This window comes from Tetrao urogallus, assembly GCF_951394365.1.
Source record: "Tetrao urogallus genome assembly, chromosome: 11".
Classification (NCBI taxonomy): domain Eukaryota; kingdom Metazoa; phylum Chordata; class Aves; order Galliformes; family Phasianidae; genus Tetrao; species Tetrao urogallus.
Window position 1 is genome coordinate 13,504,415 of NC_136824.1, and position 22,724 is coordinate 13,527,138.

Sequence of the window (22,724 nt, forward strand, 5' to 3'; positions counted from 1 at the left end):
CTTATTTTATCATTATCATTCTCTTAAGGTTTCTCTTCAGATTGTATGCATATGAACTCCCATCAGTATGAAATAGCTTCTCTGACCTGCTGTTATCAAGATCTGGTCCCTCCTGTTATTCTGATGGTGGGAGAACAGCTTTCCACTGTCAACTTCTTAAATTATTTCTCCAGATATGCTTATGGTAATAAGATGACATCACTGCATGGAAAGTTCAAAATTCGGCTTGCAAGATCTATGGTAATAACAGTTAATTCTTATCTAGTGTATTGTAGCTATATAAGCATTCTACAGGAGAATTTCAGAATTGCTTTTCCCATGTGACGGACAGCAAAACACCGTGTGATCATGGCCAAGCCAGGTCTGGCTGACTGCCTTCTCTATGCTGCAATTTTGTATTATTTAAGCCAGCAGTTAAAATAAGACTCTGCCCAGCAAATCACTGATGTAGAAATATTTAAAAGGGCACAATTCACTGTAAGCCAGTGGCTTATTAGAGTTGCATTTGCTTGTACCCTAGTCAGTGAGCTCTCAATCCTCCTAAAGTGTGGTCCATGCCTTGGCAGAAATCCGGTACAATGCAGCAAAGAACATAAGACAGGAAGGAGAGGTGACTTTGAGAATCAAGTAACTGTCTTTTTAAAAGAGGGAAATATGCTGCAACACAGCACACAGCCACAGCCAGCTCTAAGTGGCAGACATAGCCTGGGGGTGGGTTACAAAAAAAAAATTCACCCTACAATGACTGATGGGCAATACTAAAAACACTTTGCTCCTGCCACTAGCACAGAGTTCTGTTTATGCTTCTTCAAACTCTGGAGCTGTGTACAGAGGTGAGTGTTAGAAACCAAAACTCTCACGCAGGTCAGTGAAGCATTCAGCACCGCCTGTAGTTAGGAGGATTTTTAACTTCTCCTTAATGCAGGAATCCCAACTGAACGTGGAGCACTCTCAGTACCCACAGAGTTCTCACCTCTCTGCTCCATGTTTCACAGAGATCTGATTGTGCCAGTCATGTTATTTGCTTGGAGTTACTGATTTCAGTGAAATAAACACCTATCTCCTACGCATAGGACAGGAGACACCAACTCATTTCACACAACAGCAACCAGAAGACATAAATCCACACACTAAATCAGGGCAAGAAATCAGCATCCAGGAGCCAGCATGGCCTCAGAGCCTCATGAGCTCTCAGAGCACAGGGGTTGAGCATCACACTTAAACTATTTCCTTCAGATAACAGATTCTAATCTTCAGTGGGATGTTTTAGCCCATAAAAGTAGGATTAGTTAAAATATCCTGAATTAAGCATCCGAATTGGGCCCAAAATTTAATTCCACTAGATCCAACTTGCTCCAAAACCTGTAGTATCATATTTTTTGGCTTCTGATCTGAAACTAAGGCCACACGAGGGCAGTGCAGGGGGGAGTAAAAGCTGTGGATATGAACTTAATGACAAACTTGTTTCCTGCCTTGTCCTGTTAACTGAAGAGGTAAAAACGCCGGCTTAGCAGAGGGACCTATGTTTGTTTTTTTCTGTCTTTTCTCCTTCCTCACTTATTTTCTTCTCATCTGCTGTGAATGCTCACTCTTGCTAGAGTTGTAGTTCTCAATTAATGAAGCACTTCAGACTTCAGCACACTCTGCTCTGCAAATATAAAGTGATTGGGTTCTTAATGGGGAGGGGGGGGGGAGGGGGAAATGTAAAAGATGTACAAACTGATGTGCCTGGCCTGCAGTTTGAAGAGGTGAACATTTTGTTCTGGAACAAAGTCTTCAGGGCTGTGATTAAACATCCCTCACATAAACCAGTTTCCCCTGGGAAAGCAAACAAGGGCAATGTCCTTGTTTAGCCAAGTGTCATTTTGGTATAATTTCCCTAGAATAGGAAACATTCTTCAGTAACACTTAGCTAAGCCCTCTTTCGTCTCAAGCTCTCAACAGGGTTCATTTCAAGTGTCTTCTTCCAATATGAAAGCAACTGGAATTCTTAAAGTCCTCTAGTTCGTTTTTGCTGTGACATGCTCTTAATACATGCAGTATGTATTTACACAAACACAGGAGCATTCATTTAAGTTAACATACATTGGACTTCACTGACCATTTAACTTCACTATCATCTTAGAAACATAAATCACATAGGGTATGTCTGCAGTATTCTGCTAGTCTTTGTCTTCAGTTTTGCCATTATAAGCAAGGGATTATTTTAAAATTGATATTGCCATCCCATAGTTAGATGGGTTGATGGCCAAGAGTCTCTCTTGGATCCTTTAGGAAGTACCCCATTTTTTTAATCATCACACTCAGTGTCCTGTTCAAAGACAGATCATTATCCATGCTTTTACTCCTGCTGTTCAGTTCTCACTAAAGCAAAGAATCACATTCTTCTTTTTCAACATACTCTGCATTACATCCCCTGTAATCACAGCTGTGATAATTCATTCCTGAAGAAAGCAAATAAATTAATGTGGTAGAACCTTTCTGCCTTCAGACTGGGCTGATTAGGCTCCACAAAATCATGTTTTCTAAAGTATTTCCTCATGAAATCCTGCAAAACAGACTTACAATATTCTCAGTCACAATTGACGCTAAGGCACCAAAGCACACTCCAGCTGTTCCTGTATATCATACAAGCATTTTCTTGAGTAGTGGTTTTGTATCTGCCTCTGAGTCTAATCAATTACATCCCACATTAGGGCTTCATTTTTATTTCTGTTTCCTTCCAAATTGCTATCTCATTACATGGACTTGCTTTGCTGTTGCTCCAGTACATAGAAGACTACTGTGCATATTTTTATTTGCACATCAGCTAATGCATCCTTGGCCATAACAGGAAATCTGCTCTCTCACAAATTTCCTGTATTTCGCCTCAAAATCAGCTTCAAAGTCTCTATCTGTTATAGACAAAGTACCAGTCTCTTTTAAGGGAATGACAGATCAGCCTTTGACTTACAAATGGCCAAGATCTGGGCCTTTGCTGTCTTCTGCCTCTGATAGTTTGGTATAATTTGAGAAAATTGGTTCTGCCAAGTTTGGGTTTACAAATGTTGTGGTTGTCTTACAGAGAAAATAACATTTAGCTCAAAATAGAGACCTGTGTTTTTACAATTTAAAGAAAAAGAGTCAATTCTGAGATCCCATACTGGATTCCTAAATGTAGGTCTCTTGCTCATATAGTAGATGTGTGTTTTGGCACATGAATGCAGTATACAATTATCTTATTTAGAAACATTTTCTAAGAACATGCCAATTTCACAAAACCAGCCTCTCAAATATGCAACAGTTGTGCCTGCTATTGAAAGGAACATAAAACTGAGAAATGTTCACTTGGGATACCTATTCGCTGTTCCTAAGGAGGTACTCCTCACTAACATCTTATCTCAATTTTCATCTTATAAAAAACACTTGAGGCAAAGTGGAACAAGTAAGGCGAAGTTGGGTAAGCATATTTTTTGTTTTTATGAGATATACTTGGTGGTCTGAATTCTGGACAGAGTAGTCAGTTTACTGAGCAGCTTGTTTTGCAGAGTGATTAGAATAAAGACTTAACAAGGGGGTAAGATTCCTTGTTACATGTGACTAAGAATGTTTGCGAAGACACTACTTGGTTCATATAAAAGATTTAGGAACCTACTACTAGTTTTAACTCCCAGATCCAGTCCTTCAAGTCAAAAACAAGTGATTCACCTTCAGGTCAATATATTTTCCTAAATGATTTAAATGTCTATGTTCTTATGAAAATCAAAATGAGAATCTCTAATTGTGTTGAAATTGTTAGTAATGTACTCACTGCTCCTTTTACTAATAGATTTCTATGTTTTCTTATGAAGTTATTTCCATGATATACAGAGCGAGAATGTCCAAAGATAAGAGAGAGGCAAATACTATTAAGGCACCATCCTAAAGATGTTTTGTAATTTAAAATATTTAACATCATTCTGCCATTAACAGATCAGAAACTTGGCAGCACTGACTAAAACAGATGTTAAAAAAAGAAAACTGATCATTTATCAGGGCAAAAGGTTTCAAAAATACTCAAAGCCTGTAGGAAATGTGGTACTATTGGTCAGTGCTGTGACTAACAAAGAAAGCGATCAAATTATTCATGGTAAAGTAAATTGTGCTGAAAAATGACCCATCTTACTCATAGCAGAATTTAAAATGCCTTTGATTTCTCCAAATGCATTTTTTTATCTGGTAGGGATTAGGAGATGATCCACAAGGACCAGCATTCTCTCTTACTGGTGAGACACACAGTAAGCGCGATGTATTTTTTTCCCAGTGATTAAGTAACTTGAGATTTTGGAGGAAAAGGATACTTTCCTGTTTGTTAAGAACTCTACACTTTCAGTACCATTTCATAGGAGAGAAAAGGAAATCAAAAGAGCACAACTGCATCTTAGTAGCATGAATAATACATCATAGCAATATGTAATAGCCCAGCAATAATTTCAGATAACAGCTAATGAACTGAACACGTGCAGTATAAATACTTCAACACTAGGAAAAGAAAACTATGGCCTTAAGAACTTCCTATCAGTCACATGGCAATGACAGTAGAGGAATAATCATATCCAAGTCCTGCATGAACACCAGCACTGATGATAGCCCTCTTATTCCAAAGCATATGTATGGTTTTAAAGTATTGTATGTTAGCTCATCTCTAAATACTGCACTTCCTAGACAGGTTTGTGCTGTGCTTCACAAATGCACAGCCAAGAGGCTACCACTCAAACCATTCAGTTGCAGTCTGAAGATGGCAGACCTACTTACTGAGCCAAAGAAATTGGAGAACTCAAACCTCCGCAGTATTACCATTCCTTAGCGTTTGCACACAGACAGTCTCTATTTTACACCCAGCACAAATCAGTGGTGCTACTCAGCACAGACATGGTACAACCAGTTGCTCTGAAGTGGTGGTGAGCTCTACAGTAACACAGACTGTTCCATTGGACTACACCAATGGGTCAGGACCTCAGCAGCTCTCTGGAGAAAGTCCTGTCTTCTCAGTTTTGCCAAGTATTGAACTGACTTGTGGGCATTTAAAAATATGTTTTAGAAGTAGTTTTGGTGCTGGGGAAAAAAAAAAAACAAAAAAAACAAACTGACTCTTCCTGACTGTAGCTCTGCAACACAGCGAAGGAGAAAAGAGTCACATTTAGCTGAATGGGAGCCCAGCCCTGCTTTGTACTTGCTGAACTCAAAGTACAGCAAGACCAGCAAAGTACAGCCAGCTCTGCAGCACAATTACTGCTTTCAGGATACACGATAAGATCAGACAGAACTTCTACTCTCAGCACAGGGATAAAAAGCTAACAATAGCAAGACCTTTGGGTGAAAATCTTTTACTTACTGCCACTATAAGCATTCGGTGGATTAGAAAGAATGCTTTTTTCTTTGTCATACAGCTCTCCTGCAATTTGAACAGGTGTATTTGGAGTCTAAAATGATTTTTATGATTGCTTTTGCATATGCAGCATCTTTTGTCCTACAGGACTGTAAGCAAAGGAAATACACATGCTTTGCCCAGATGTCATTTGCTGTACCATGGAAATGCAGCGAGTCATAGTTTGAAATATTGCTATGCACTATTAACTGTTGCTGTATAAGAGAAGTTCAGGTCAGCAAGTTATGAATGTATTTGTTCCAACTGATGCTGTTGCTGTAATATAGGAAAGGAGCAAGCAGAATAATTACTCCATTTGGATTTTGGCCAGGAGACCAAAATTAACAGCATTCCGACTTGCATATTTTTATTCAAGTGTTTAAAACGTCCACAAATTACAGGGACATAAGTTCTCCATTCCATTTGAATGATGAATAAGCTGGTCACTTTGCTGCCAACATGTCTGACTGGTTTGTCTCAGCCTTTTTTAATCAGTATTTTTCTGCTTTTTTTTTTCTTTATGTAACAAACATGCTGTACTCAATCTGCCTACATTCAGTAACTTACGTTCCCTCAGTTACAAAACCCCTGCTCTATTATGGAGAGAAAAAAAAAAAAGAAAGAAAGAAAATTGAGTAATTATATTGTACTTTGTACACTGAAAATCTTTAAGTTGTTTTAAACTAACAATCTTGCCTGGGACTGGAACATTAGTAAGATGCTCTTTGCTAGGATAGCACATCAAGACTGCTGCACCAGCAAAGCTGCATGATCACAGACTTAACCAGGCCTATAATCTACATTTGATCTTGGCAGTAATCTCCCACTGACATAATTGATAGGTCTGGTCATAGAGTTCACAGAGCCTAGCATTTACACCCTGACCCATAATTATATTTAGACTATATACACAATTCTTCCCACACACAGAATAAAAAGCTGCACAATACATTTTTTCAGGAAGACTGCAGAGAATCTACACATACATCTGTAAAGACAAAATCCCTTTTCAGAGCTTTCCATCATGCTGTGCAGTAGTTAGTAATATGTAGCCAATCTCCTATACATATCATACAAAGACAACCAGGGAAATAACTAGGATATGATTTCACGAGCCAGGTGAAAAATATCCTTCCTTAAAGCAAACTGGTTATTGAAGTACTGCATGTTATGAGAAATGACCAAGGTATTTCTTTATTCAAACACAAGAATCTGGAGTAAGCAATGGGAGACTTAAAATCTCAGTGTCTTTCTAGCTCAGGAGGGCAATACAAAACAGAAGGCTTTTCAGTTATTTTATTATACAAGTGAGTGATATGCATGCTTAAGACATGTACTGAGGCAACAAAAGCCTGCAAAATACTTAAGTAACCCTAGATCACATTAGCACAGCTTTGATCTGCTAGAATAGTACTGGCAGTAAACTTTAGCTTTGTACTGTTTTGTTTTGTTTTTTCTCCATTTTACCAGTTTCTTGTAACATCCTTTGCATACCTAATCTTAACTTCAAATTCAATGTGCAGATTGCCCCATGTGCTTAGGTCTGATCCTGATTTATACAGACAACACACACATTGTTTCTTCAAAGTTGACTGAACAAAGACCAAGAAGTGTTGTCAAAGGGCACTTTTTCAGTTTAAAGTTAACTGTTGAATTTAAAAGATAGAATGTTTATGTTGCCTTAATATTGGTGCACCATAGCAATCAAGAAAGTTCACCATGTGAATTCCCTGATACTTGCTCACCAGAAATGGGGTTGGACTTGATGATCTCTGGAGGTCCCTTCCAACCCCTACAATTCTGTGATTCTGTGAAATAACATCAGCGGGATCTTTAACAGACCCTCCAATTTGCCATTGCCAGAGCAGCAGGAGGAGTATTTCTTCAGGTGACCAGAGTGCCTGCCCATGGAAAATGAAAATGCGCCCTTCTGAAATTTTTCATTTCCTATAGATTTAAGTTTCTGTCACTCAAACAGTATAACAGAACTTCAAAGAAATTAGGAAATGAAACTTATTTCCCAGAAGGCACTCTACTAACCGCAGCAGCTCAAACACTTCTAATGTATTTATTTACTACATATATTGCAGTAGTTCCTCCTTTGGCGGCCCAAATTTTTTAAGGAATTTTATTCACGTTCTACTGGGACTGATAATTATTTTCCTTGAGAGTCTCTCTGTTCCAGGAAAGGATCATAATGGTGTTTGCTGCTGCTTGAAAAGGAGGCAAGTGAAGCTCCACACAACTGACTGGCTTAGGCAGTCAGGCATCACCTGTGCTGTGATCTGCATCCTCAGAGCCTGCTCAAGAGGTGCCAGCAGCCCAGAGCTAGTATGTACTGAGGTACTGCTATGTCTGGCTGGATGCCTTTTTGGTCTCCAGCTGCCTGTTGAGTTCATTCCCTGCAATACAAGGTAAACTCATTAAAAGTCAGACTTTGAGTGGGCTTCCTTCCTTGCAACCCCTTTGCCTGGGTAAAATCCAGAAGCTACTTTCTTAAGAGAAGAGCAGCAGCATGGGCACCAGCAAAACCAAACAGCCTTGGAGGGAAACCCTTTCTTACAGAAATGCTGATAGACATGGTCATTTTACAACTAAACTTTCCATAGATGGCACGTTAGAACACAGCTGACATTAAATGTTGTCAGCTGTTATCATGACCAAAGTAACCAGGCCCTGTAATCAATCACTAGTTGCCATTACCATGCAGCTGAGTGCTTAAAGTAAAACTGCAGCTCTGAGTCAACTAGTCACAGGCACCAAATGAATGAGGGTGCATTGTCAAAATCCTTGTTTTCAAGTTATTCTCAAGATTCTTTGTTGTCATATTCTGCTGTATTTGTTTTGGCAAGCGCTTAATTTAACAGTAGGTATTTTTTTTCTTCTAAGTAATGGGATCACATTCTCCCAAAAGCAATTCCTTTTGCTTTGTTTTATAAAATAAAACTATCTCCATGTAAACCAGACAGCTCCAGTAATCACACCCCTGACAATATATCAGTCAAATAGAGAGATGTGTGGCTTAAAATGTAAGAAAAAAAACACAAATCAAATACTGCATGCCATCCTTATGTTGTCAAAATTCCTAATGAAGACTGGCTGTATGCAATACTCTCTGCATCAACCCTAATAGCTCTCTAAGGAAAACAGCAGCAGAGATCTGTTGGTGATATAGACTAGACACTTTTTAACTGAAATTTGAAGTGTGACATACATATATCCTGTAATACTGAGTAAGAATCAATTTTGTTCTGTATTTTGTTCCTCTTAAAAGAAATAAGTATTACAATGCATAAAACAAAGCCTTTAAAAAATGAAAAAGGGTATAAAGGAACTAAAGCTAAATAAAAAAATGTCTAGAAACAACACCATTTTTTGTAGAAGGACCAACTCTGCTTAATTTTAAGCCGAAAACAAAACTGCATGTAAAGGCTTATGTTTAGACATAACCTTTAGTCCTCCCTTGAAGAATGATTCATCTCGACATTATCCTATTGTCATATTTACTGCCCCACTTACTTTGAAACTGGTTACTGTAATAATCAGGAAGACCATTGCAGTGAATGGTGGTACAGGAGCCATAACGGCAAAGGGACTAGCATGATAGAAAGGCATTACACAGGAAAAGGAAAAGTGCTCACCCGTGCCTGAAGACCTCAGCTTGCAGGAAAAACTCCATGAGGGAGGTATCTCCAACCAGAGTCCCTTTCCCTGGGGCAATCAGCCCTTAAATGAGGTCTAAGAGAGATGCAGCCAGGCTCCACCCCTCCCAGTCACACAGCTGAATTGCCTTCACCTGTGCTCCCAGCACTGACCGGGTCCTTTCCCAGGTGCTCAATCAGTGGGTCAGGCTGTGACCCAGCAGTTCTCATACAGTTACTTTTAGAGAAAAGAAATCAGAACTCCATTAAAAGGGGGAACACTCGGAACCCTTGAAAGCCAGACCTGGGGGTATGCTAGTCTGAACATTTAAGGAGTATTCATAAACTTGCAATATTTCTTCAAACAGACTGGATTCTTGCTACTGTGAAATTTTTTAAGATTAATTTCATCTCACTGGAATCCCTAGGGACACCTCTAATAATTTTACAGGCTTCTGTTTTTCCACTTAAAAAAATTATGGTTAAGTTCCATACACATCTCAAAATTTACATTAGTATATGATCATATTGTCAGCCTGATCTCCTGAATTTCTTGTTCTTGCAGCAGAACACAGTGAGAAAATGCAACATTAAACTTCTGCTCAGCGTTGAGCCTTAACGTTTCAGTAAATTACTCATTTGAGTCTGTGTGTTAACTTAGCTCTTCATAAATACAATACAGAATGGGCAAAAAAACCAGGAAGCAGTCTGAAGAATTTGCTGCCATTTGGATGCACAAATGAAGTAGAATCCATGCAAGAAGTAGAATTGTAGAATTCAGTTTGCTTTTTTTTAATTATTATTTTAAAAGCCAATATATTTGAAGTTTGATAAGTTTTGTAATTTCATTAATCCAGAGAAAAAGTGGAAAATATATATATTTTTTTCAGAATTAATGCTATACAATTATTAGAAACATAACCTTTTTTTCTAACTAAAAAATTTTCCTGATAGTCCTGTACCCATATAAGAAAAAAGTTAGTTAAAAATGAAGTTTTTTCCCCATTTTTGTCACTAAGCAAGAATGCATTTTTATTAGGCCTCCCATATCAAAATGAAATAACTATTTATAATGCAATATAAACGTGTAATGCACCAGTAACACAAAACCACAACGTATTATGCATTCTTGTTGCACTTTTCATAATGAGGTTATGAGACAACTGTGCAATTCAGTGATATTTTAGAAATATACTGAAGATGGTTTGATGAGAGTACAAAGTTCGACCTAACAAAAACACAGTGTAAAGCATTTACCCAATGCACAGCCTAAGTTTCTTCAGTTTTTTTTGTTTAGTGCAATTATTTTCATTTGACTTCCACTCCTCTTGTTTTCAAATGATGTGAAAGTCTACTAGTAGCAAATTCAGACCCACTGTGAATGAGCTTGCTTTCCTCAGTCAGTTTTGTAACTTTTTTCTGTGAGTTATCCTAAGCCATTAGCATAGGTCTGAAAGCATTGCATTTGCAACAAACCAGTCATTTTCAGTTACAGCTAGATTTTAGAGATCTCTCTTCTGAAACATATTACACCTGAAAATAGTCCCTCTGCGTTTCCAAAGAAAAATGAGTTCTTTATTGAATCCAGAAGTATAATATAAGTTAAAAAGAAAAATAAGAAATAAATTTGTCCCTGGTTTACAGCACTAACAAAAATTATGAAATCCTAATGGCTTATCCAACCTGATTCATGAAGAATAACAGTCAGTTAATCATTCCTTGTGCATAGGCGATTCCTAGTAAGTCCAATCTATCATACTGGACACTGTATTATAGAAATGCTCCTTTTATCCAAAAGTTTTTTGTTTTTTGTTTTTTGTTTTTTTTCCAATAATAAGCTATAAAGCAAGATTCTAAATTGTATCCTTGGAGAGACACCATGAAAAACCACATAGAAGACTCTTAAATCAGCTTTTCAGCTAACCTGAATACAGTTTACAACATAAAACTGCCAACCCTGTAGGACTCAATCAAATTTGCCTTCCTATCCTAAACAACAAGCAGCAACATTGTCAGAAATTTCACAGACTATATTCAGTATATTTCCCTCCAATCCATAAAGTTCTTACCTGAGGCTGGCACTTGTAACAGACTAAGCCACAAACACACAGAAATTCTCTGTGAATAGCTGATCCTGCAGCTTTTTTATGCTGTTCTGTGCTCTTATCCATAGACTGAAGAAAGCAACATTTCCCCCCAAGTTCCCCCACATTCAGTGGCCACGTTGCCTCTCTTGAAACACCTGACCTGTTTGGGGGGAACACCTCCCTGGAGCCAGGTGATGATGTTAGTTCACAAAGACACGCCTGCATAGGCACAGCTAATTCTGCAGGACCCTACAGCTGCAGCCATGGGCAGGGCTACAGAGCCCCAGCTGCTGCAATGGATATCTGATTGCAGTCATTTACTTTAACACAAGATGAGGTGCATTTGCATACCTTTATATTTCTACACAGACAAAAATTCTCTAAAGTGTACTCCACTCCTCTGGTTAGCCTGTGGAAAAGGAGAAATGGCTGAGAATAGAATATGTCTAGCTTGCTTAATTTGTACTACTGTTGCTAAACTTTCCAGCTACCTTATTTTGAAAAAGCACTTCATGTATATTTGAATATATATCAAACATGGGTCTCCCTCCAGAAGTACATATAAGTGATAGTAGCAGAACCATTCTCTTTAAATGTGGTTTGTATGCCATTGTATACCTTCCATTTCAGGTTACAGAATATAACTTTAATGGGGAGCATAGACCACTGAGAATAAGGAAAAGGCTAAGGTTCTCAATGTGTTTTTTACATCAGCTTTCAAAAGTCAGACCAGCTCACCCTCCTGACCTGGAAGTCTGGAGTGGGGATCAGAATAAACTCACCATGATTCAGGTGAAAACTGTTAGAGATCTTGAACTCCACCTGGACTGTCACAAGTCCTTAAGGCTTGTGGGAACCCCGAGAGTATTGAGGGAGGTGGTGGATGGGATTTCCAACCCAGTTTCCACCATCTGTATGTGGTCTTGATGAACCAGAGAGATCTCAGATAACTGGAGACTTGCTAATGTGATGCTCATCTATAAGAAGAGTCGTAAGGGAGGTCCAAGGAACTACAGACCTATCAGCCTGATCTCAGTGCCAGGGAAGGTTATGGAACAGATCATCTTGAGTGTGATCATATGGCAGGTGCAGGACAACCTGGGGATCAGGTTCAGAAAATATGGCTTCATGAAAGGTAGGTCCTACCTGCCCAACCTAATTTTCTTCTATGACTAGATGTCTTGTTTGATGGATGAAGGAAAGGCTGTTGACATAGTCTACCTAGATTACAGCAAAGCCTTTGACAATGTTTCCTGCAGTATTCTCCAGGTGGTGGAGTCATTGTTCCTTCAGGTGTTTAAAGGGTAGATGTAGTAACTAGAGGCATGGTTTAGCAGGCAATATGGGTGTTAGGTGGATGGTTGGACTAGGCCATGTTAGAAGTCTTTTCAAACCTTAAGATTCTATAACTCTGTGATAGCTGAGGTGCTTACCTGAGGCTGATCCAGAACTTGTATTTTTAAATATGTACTCTTGTATTGCCAGACTAACTACCTGTCAGGCATAAAATGCAGAGCAGATTGGACCATATGTGAGGCAATGTGAGAAGAAAGGTTTCTATCCAATAGTCTGAGCTCTTTCTCCGCAGGAAATTTTGGTACAAGATGCCAAATGAAATTATTATGTATTTTTCCAGATAAATTCAAAATTAATATATAGAACAGAGAGAAGAAAGGAAGTCATAGCAAGCAGGACTCAGGTTAAGCTAAGTTAGTAAAATATTGGGAAGAAAAGATGCTTAGTTCTGTGCTGCTCTCAAAAGTGGTGGAAGGGCAGTGTAGGCCAGTGGTGGCTGATCTGGGCTTTGCACATGGGTCTGTTCTTTTTCTTGAAATTAAATGTATTTCAGACTGCTTACTCTGATTACTTACTATTATTACCATAAACCAATTGGTCATCTTGATAATTCACCAGATCGACATTTGTGCTATCCACCCTCAAATTATTCAGTGAATGTTACTTCTAAAGGTATCAAGAAAGACAACCATTCTGCTTCCCAGAAAGAAGCTGTACAAAAAACAATCAATCCATCAAACAACAACAACAAAATAGATTGCCATTGCAATAAAGACAAGAGCAGAGACATGAACGCGAGTAAACTCAGGAATCAGAGCAGGTGCAGGAAGCCTATGGAAAGTAACTTGGGTTTGGCATTAGTTGTAACATCAAAAAGCTCCAAGTTATCTACTGCAGCAGGTGAAGGGCACACTGTGGGTGTCTTTCTCCTGTGAATGGAGCGACAGCAGACCTCACCCTTCACAGTCAACAGTGTTTACACAAAACCCACAGAAAGTTGATGAGCCCAGAAGGCTGCAAAAGAAAGTCAACAACTGTTTTCACCAGAAAGAAAATATCTGGCTGGTTGAATGTGCAAGATGCCAATAGGTGTACATAGGTGGTAGGAAAAAGCAATGCCCCACTCACTGCAAAGAGCAAAGATGAGCTACAGCCAAACAGAGCATGGCATGGCTGCTTGCCACTCTGCGTTTATAGTCTGCCCTGGTAATGTGTGTGGTCTAAAACCACTAACTTTAAAGTTTTTGATGTGGGAATATATAACTGTGTGTGGGAAAATGTATTCTGTTAACATTTATGTACGTTTAACAGGCATTCATTTCAAAGTGAGTTCTGAGATACAAAAATAGCAGAAATATGCAAGGGAAAAATGTTAAACATTTTTCTTAAGCCTTGTTCCCATCTGTTAGACTGAAGTATTCAATTAGACACAGAACTATTACTTTGACTTATAGAGCACCTTTTCTCCAGAAAATACATTCCTATTTACAGAGAATTCATTCAGTTTCAGCACACTCTAGAAAAATAAATACTATTAACTCTCCTTTGCAATGGGACATCTGAATGAAATAGAAAGTTGATTATCTGTGAGCCAACAGAAAACTGTGAGACAGAAAGGAACCAGGACTCCCAGTTCCTAGCATCATATTTTAAACAGAAGATACCATGTTACTGTTTATGTTTTTAAGCTGAATGTTGTGGAACAGTTTGAAGACAAGGCTCAACAGGCAGCAGAACGGTTCAGAAAAAAACAGCTTCAGAAACCAAAAGATCACTTCTTTCCTTTTTTTCTTTGCAGTCTGTAAGCAATAGTCATGGTGGCATTAGACACACCTGCCTTGGGCATACTATTTGCCAGCTTTGCCTGATGCTTCACAGGACATCATACAATATTTTCAAGTGCATTCCTTTTACCTTGTAAACAATGCTACAGCAAGTGGCTAGAAAACCTTGTACTCAGGAGAGCTTGGATTGTGTCTCACCAGTGCCAAGGAGGAAGTAAAAAAGAACGGATACAACTACAGATGAAGATGAGTAACGAAAGAGAGAAATGGTTTTCAATAGCAAACTGTAGCAGAAACAGGGAAAAAAAAAAAAAAAAAAAAAAAAAAAAAAAAAAGGACAGGAACAGGTAAAAGCTACGCTACCCACTACCACGATATGGCTAATAATAAATATTTTTTTAAAATGCGTAGCATCAGTCCTTGATCTTCTGTAGCTGGCCTGAATCTTTAAACCACATGTCTAGAAAATAGATTAGACTCATCTTTCCTTTTGCTATTTACAAGCAGGCTACAATAGCAGAATGTTACAATCCCTTGGACCAGTGATTGTGCAGCAGCACAGAATCACCCCATGCTAGGAAAATTTGTCCTCTATTAGCCACAACAGCATCATGACAACATTGTGCAAGGTGCCTGCCAATGAGAGACGAAGGGGATCCTCTCATATTAGGTCAAAATCTGCAACAACCTCTGCTGTGAGCATTGTGAATACAAGTCCATCTAGCACGATAAAACAACTCTGAATTACACTAGGGTACATGACAGCAGAATCTGCAACTCATAAATGGACCTTCACTTAGAAATCATAAACCAGCACTTTTTAAGCATTTGCCTACTCTTAAGGAAATAATTTAATTAAAATTTCTAAAAACAGCTGCATAATAAAGTATTTGGATGAGTCAAATCCATAAAAGACTTTAGGAGGAAGTTTTTCCCACAGAGGGTGGTGAGGCACTGGAACAGGAGGCTGTGGATGCCCCATCCCTGGAGGCATTCAAGGCCAGGCTGGATGTGACTCTGGGCAGCCTGGTCTGCTGGTTGGTGACCCTGCACATAGCAAGGGGGTTGAAACTAGATGACCATTATGGTCCTTTTCTACCCAGGCCATTCTATGATTCTATTTTAATTTTATACTGGATATTGTTTAGTCTCAGAAGGCGTTATGGACTTCTGAAAACAGAATTGTTTTTCTGGTACAAACATACATTATGGTACAGAAGAAAACAGAAATAAGAATGTGATACTCATATCTCTAAGCCTTTAAAGTCGTATGTCCAGTGCCTAAATGTATATCTTGTATGTGCAAGAATGGAAGGCTGAAATTTAACTCCAAATAAATATTCCTGAAAGATCACTGAGAAGTTGGTTTACACAGTAAATTCTGTACATTTACAATGCATGTTATGGACAGAGCCGTTGTTATGCTTGCTCTTTTCTCTTTTAACTCCCAACTAAGCTACTGGAAGATGAGCTTTTCCACCACTTTATATGAGTCCATGGCAACTACCTAGTTTATAGATCGATGTTATTCCTACAGCAATCACACAATCACTCAGCACAGTTTGCCTTCAGCCCTTTGCTCAGCTTCCTCTTTACAGAGAAAGCACTTCTCAGCAGTTTGCTGAACAAAAGCACAGGCTGGTCATTTGGCAAAGAGTATTATTGTTATGCAACTGACATCATCAGCCTTTCTCCATTAGCACTTATATATGTAGCATATGCTCAAGGCTCGTTTGCCACATACTTGGCTGCAACATCTCCCAGATGGAGAACTGGCTTTGTCATATCCATGTTGACCCCATAAAATATTTCCACATGCAAATCAAAGAGCATAGAAAAATAGAAAGTGGAGATAAAGAAAACACCCTGGTGGGGCTTCTTTTTAATTATACATCTGCCTTTTTGTCCTATTCCAAAATCCTAAAAATTAGTACTGTAGGTGGAGATTGGGTGCTGAAGGCCCCCTGAATAATGGTATCTTACTGATCTGTTGTAACAGGAAACATCTGTGCTAAATTCAGTGTTTAATAGCTCTTCCTATTTTCCATTTCAGTTTTGGACCATCCACAGAACACTATCAAAACTTGTTTGAATTCATAGTCACAGTCACTTCAAGTCAAACACTGATCTGTTGCTGTGCTTCAGCAAGTATAGACTTTAGAATGCCAATTCATTTAATCAAATATCCTATGTTTAATCCAGAAGTCAAAGATGTGCAGTTTCAGAAGACACAAGAATGTCAGTTCTTTCTAGTAGGCTACATTCATGTGTATTTCTGTGAAAACAGACAGCAATTCTTTTACCATCCAGTAGCACCATGACTAAACTTCCCTATCACTTGAATTGGCCTCTTGAGCAAGCTGATCTCCAGCCTACAGTTGCCAGTGAAATGAGAGATCACTGAGCTCTGATTTTTATGTATCACAACATACAGGAAGACATCTTCAAAAAGGAATAGCTGCCTCGAGGAAAGATCAACTCACTAAAAGATCTGCTGTACTGCATCATTCAAAGTGACTCAAATGTCTGCCACCACTCTCCAAGTAAGCACCACCTACCTTCTGCCCTGCCAAGAAAAATGAGGCAAATATTTTCTGTGCATTGTCCTTTCCTTTGTTAGGTAAGATCTGGTTTTTGAGCTGTTTTCTTGTAAACTGTGCTGGGGTTATCCTGACAAAACATATGTGGGAATAAACCAACAGGCCACCCTCCTTCATTTTACTTAATCTTCATTTTTGACATTTTGTTTGCTCTTACATACTGACTATACTGATTACTCAGCCAGCCATGCAAAATATAGCTAGTCATTCCTATCTAGATGTATACTTGGTCTTCTCACTTTAAGAAGTCAACTTGTACTTCAAGTGGTTAAGGAGTATATAGATATTTCCATTTTAAATAAATTTAGTGTTCATGAAAGAGTCTGAGATTATGAGTGTGAGAGTATTACCAGTGATCTATAGCTTATAGCTGGCAAAATTTTTCCTAAAGTCTCCCACGTGCATCTGAAAGATCATCTGCAGACAATGCTCTGCTCATCATGAGCTACGATCTCGAGAGTCATATTCTTTAATGGTGTTGATTTGCAGAAGACTTCTGGTCACTTGAGATAAAAAATGATTCCACGCTAGCCTTGTAGCCCTATGTTTAGAGGTAAGACAACAGTAATATTTATTATATACTTCTGCTAGCAAAAGAAGTAAGCATAATTTTGAGTCTTTTCCAGAAAAACTTGCAAAGTAGAGTAACCATACCGTGGGCCATATCTTCCATTACCACTGCAGTAAGCAGACTGAGAAACCACAGTTAAACTTTATATTCCTTGTTACGTCTACAAAATTACCAAGAGGAGAAAAAAAAAAAAGCAGAAGAGTGATTACAACCTAGTGGTGTAAGTCCTATTGAACAGATCACATTGCTTGTCCTAAATCAATTAAAGCTGGTCAGACTGATTCAGAAATACATGCTGAACCGAACATGAAACTGAGCCGAAATGTTAAGGTTCAAAAAGGTTAAATACTTCCAATATTGTTTTATTGCTCCATTCTTCTGTCCAGCTTCAGACGTTTTGGAAAGGATAAGTTTCTGAAAATATTTTCAAGTAGTTTTGGAGACCAGAAATTCAGAAAGTTCTGAGAAGGTTTTAAATATATGTTTATCCTAACTAATGCTCAGACTATTAAAGGCTCCTTCATCCCTTAAGTAAGCCAATTTTCTGCCCTTTAATCTTCTCAAATATTGTAGAAATATAGAACTGCCAGAATACTCCCAATCTAAGACTTTACTAATCCAGCATTTGACTTCAGCTAGAAGACTAATGAGTTGCTGATTGGCCTTGGAACAAACTAAGCATTTGGGGACCATAACTAACCACCTCAAACAGTTTCCCTCCCCATTCTTCACACTTGTTAATAAAAAGACAAAGTGATGCTAACTGCTCAGTTAGAGCAAGGAGGCACTAGGGTGCAGATAGAGAAGGCTCATTGGAGTGAGAGAAGATGATGAAAGTAATCTCAAGGAAAGCCCCTTTTCACCCATTCTCCTTTTTTTCTTGTTGTTCTTCAACTTTTAGTAATGTCCGTGGAGCTGCCGTGGCTTTGGTGGTCAGAAGCACTTGTTACAGAGACAGGCATTGAAAATCACACAGTTGGTGGATACAGGAGAAATGACTGCCTGGAAATGTTTTTTTTTCTACTGTTTAGTCTGTCTGTGCTATGAAAATTTGTACCTGTTCAGATAACAGGTCTTTTTGCTCATAATTTTCCCTTTTACTCAAAGGGAAATTTGTTTCATTATTCAGATTTCTTTGTTCATTTCTACTCTGTATATTTTATTCCAGTTATTCATCTTTCACCTTTGCTGTCTGTTTGTTCTTCCCTTTTCATAAAGGCGCAATTTCAGTGGCACCAATTTCACAGAGATGTAGGTTTTGCTCTTGTAACTAAGAGCCATCATCAATCAGCATATTAATATTTTATGTCTTTCAAGTTCTTTTGCTTTGGCATGGTACTCTGCCTTTTATTTTAAGTGCTTTCAAGTGTATCCTCTTCAAATATGTTGCCCACAATAAGCCCTAGTTGTCTTGTTCTGGTTGTCCTCTCTATTCATAAGAGCCATCAATCAACTTCTGAACTGCTTTCTATCTGCTATCAAAAACTCTCCCTCCAAGCACAGTACTAGAAAGGGAAGGGAGAGAGCACTGCTGTTCTTACCATGCATTCATCTCTTTCAGATGTGTTTCTGTTTGGTGTGAGGGAGGTGAACAAGCAATGCAGTTTCAAACAGCATTATTGCACTTGTGTTGTTTTTGCTTAAAACCATAAAGCTCAATTCCCAGGGGAAAAAGAAGAGAAAAAAAAAGGAGGTTGGACTGGGTTTGAGTCTTCCAATGAGATTTGTTGCAAGTGTGTAGCTGTTTCACACACGTTCCAGTGAAGTGTCTGGTCTCTGCACTGGGTAGCATAGACATAGAGCACTTTGCCATAAAAAGGAGTATCCCTAGCAGGGGTTACCAAAACCACATCTACTCATTACAGTGTTGAAATTGCAGCACTGAATCATACATGGAAATCAGAAATCACAGTTATATAAAATTTTAGTATTAACAATGATAAATTCAATATAAAATTTTACAGGCCACATAATCATCCCTGAGATAGAGCGCAGACAATGCTGAAAACCAAGTAAGATAGAATGAAGGTGGAGGAAATTTGCAGCTTGGCTGTATGACAGTTTCTAGTAGTACACAATCATGCAGAAACGTAGCACAATACACAGCAGAACTTGCTGTTAAAAAAAACAGCCAGGGAGCAGTCAGGCTCCTTACCTTCTTTAAGGCAGGAGGAGCATGCAGGCACAGAATATTCCTCGCACAGTGCAAAGGTGTGGGCAGATTTACTGGGATTTGCTGTGCCCTTTTACTTGGTTCAACTGATCTGTGCTTTGCTGATTTGTGAAGCTTTTGGTGACATGCCCCAAGGGAACAGAGTACCCTGAGGTTGACACATAAGCTAAAGAATAGCATTTCTTTAAAGCAACTAAACAAGCCATGTATTGTTACAAAAAGCACTACATAACGTGGAAGGCAACAAAATGCTTCTTTTCTTTAGTCGATAGTAGGAGCAGATGACCCATTTACTGCACAGTTCTCTTTATGTTTGGCATTTTTATCTTGGTTCTCTTCTTTGTTTACAGCTAATACAAGGTATTCAGTGAAGCATACTTTTTAATTTGTTAAAAATTACGTTTCTGCAGAATGTGTTAAACTTCAAGGAAACTGAAAAGTGCAAGAATGTAATTGTTAGTCCCAGCTGTGCATACAAAGGGAAAGTCAGACAATATTCTCAGTGATGAGTCCTGGGAAGAAGGCTACTTTACCAGAGGCTACTGAGTAAGGCATTCACCTTGTAAAAGAAACTCATGTTTCACAAGACTACACTTAAGAAAAAGAGTGGTCTTCTTTCATACGAGAAAGCAAAGTATGCTAACAGTCATTTATAAACGTATTACTGAAAAGTCTGATCACTCAGTAGTGCTGGCAAGTTCCAGGCTCCTGAACAGCTGTTGTATGTTTGATATAGGCCATGAATACACATAGATGTCCATCTAAAAATATCTCTTCAGAGTTATTTGATGTTAAAAAATCTTAGGAATGATGAAACTAGCATAATAAATTCTGAATTCAAAAGTTGCATTAAAAATTCAACCACATAATCTTCTTGCTCTATAATCTCAGACATATTAGTATAACCATTCATATAAATCTTTTTTCAGATGTCAGTGGATAATTATAGGAACACAGAGTGGGTCCTCAGCTGGTGAAAATTGTTATAGCTTCACAGGAGCCAATTTATGCCAGCTAAAGTTCTAGTCCATAAAATCTCTTCTAAACCTGAAAGAACATCTTGTACTACAGTGTTATTGGTCTTCAGGTGATTGAAAACAATCTTGATGAACAGTTTGGTCTCAGGGGGGAAAAAAAAGAGAAGATTATGTGACAGATTTCTGTTCTATGTCCCTTTATTTAAGTTGATTAAGAAGATGTATTTCAGAAAAAGCTTGCATGGTAAAACACACCATTAGTCACGTGCTGCTTTTCAATAGTGAAACCATAAATTTTATTATAGATGTGAATAAGTGCAAGATGTCTAATTATAATTGGAACATTAGCCAAGAAGCAGATGGCAATTCTGATTAAGAGCATACCTCCTGGGTATATGTTGTACAAGCAGTATCTCTAGCAGATAAGAAAAGGTTATCAAGCCTTTTTACAATATACACGTAAACCAGATATAAACACAGTAATACAAGCTTGAATATTATTTTTGGAAGCTGCTTGTTTAAGAAAAGATTCTATTTTGTGTAAGGTAGGCAAACATTAGCCTCCATGCAACACAGAGTAGGTGTTCTGTCTGTTTCATATAAATAATGGATCAAAAAGAACAATCTGGATTATCACCTTTTGAGTTTAGGATTAAAAAAAAAAATCCAGAACACCAGAGTAGACATGAGTGATAGATAGCACTGTGGCAAATGAAGTAATGTGCAAATTCTGGGTGTTATGGGGGAAAATGTCAGATTCACTGATTTGGAAGAAGAATAACAATTTTTCTTAAATGGGTTGTTTACATTTTATGGTTAACATATTCAAAACTTATATTCTGGAACTTAATTTTGGGTAATTTTTAAGATAAAAACATTTTACAAATACTAGGCGATGCCACTTTCCTTACGCACTGCAGCAGTAACAAACATAGCCATGCTAAAAAATAAACATTCCCTTCACTCTAGAAAGTCACATCAGCATACAATATAACTTGTATGCTCTGGATATCATTTTCTTACATCACTTTTCCATCTTTCTCTATAGTCCTTGAAATTTCCATTCCCTGTCTTCCTAGAACCTGTGTTGTGCACAGCTTTTGGAGATCTTGGCCTTTACTGGTGTTACCAGTGAGACTGAATGCAGAGCAGTCTCACAGGTCATCCTTCCGGACAGACAAGAAGTCAACTAAGGTGTCCCAGTAGTACCCTGTTTAACTCAGGTACCATTCTCTGATTCACCAGTGGTCTACTATGAATAACTAGAACATCCTCTTTTTTTCTCTGGAATGGTTTTCCTTGGTAGTTTTGTAGCACTTACTTATAGCATCTCACACAGGTTCCAGTGGCAAAGCCATTTAAGTGTGTGATGGAACATGCAGCAAGTAACTGCGAGCAGCTGTTCTATAGTCCTTTTAAGTACCTATCTCCATTTTTTCTATTATAATGCATCAAAGGTTCTTTTCCGTTACACTTGCTATAGAAGGAACTAATTTTTGAAACAATTTAGGTTATATATTTGTGGAATTTCTTATATTCTATACAAATATTATCATTAACCGAGAGGAGATAGTGGCTCAGCTAAAGTTGGTGACTTCCGTAAGTGACCAGATAATCATATTGAAGACTGCAAAGATTACAATTTACAGTTTATTTGGATTCATAGAAAAATTATTTATCAGGAGATTTCTAATGAGCATTGCATTGCAGAAGATGCATTCTTTTCTTTATGACGAGATAAAAAGGTAATTGGAACTATTCACGTAAATCATATAAATCAGATCCAGGAAAAATAAGCACAGTACAACAATGAATAGTGTGTCAACATTAGAGAAGGTACTGTGAGCAGCTCCTTCCCCCAGAATATAAACACATCTGCTCTCTGTGGACTAATGTGCCATAGCATGCAATTTTGCGCTACGTAAACTCATCTTGAATATACACTGTGGATATTCTCCTTCGAATACTGAATAATTATTCCCATAACACTGCTTAACTCTGTCACCATTATTGCTGATGTTCTGTCAACAATGCTACAAGATAAATTAATGCTAGCAATGATTGATGTAGAATTGCCAAATGAAGCACTGCAAGGAAAAAGCCAGGTTCTGGGTACCTCCTCCTTTTGTCTCCTCCACATCTCATTTTTCCTCTTACCAATTTAAGCAATCATAGAATAATCTAGGTTGGAAAAAAACGTTGAGCTCAT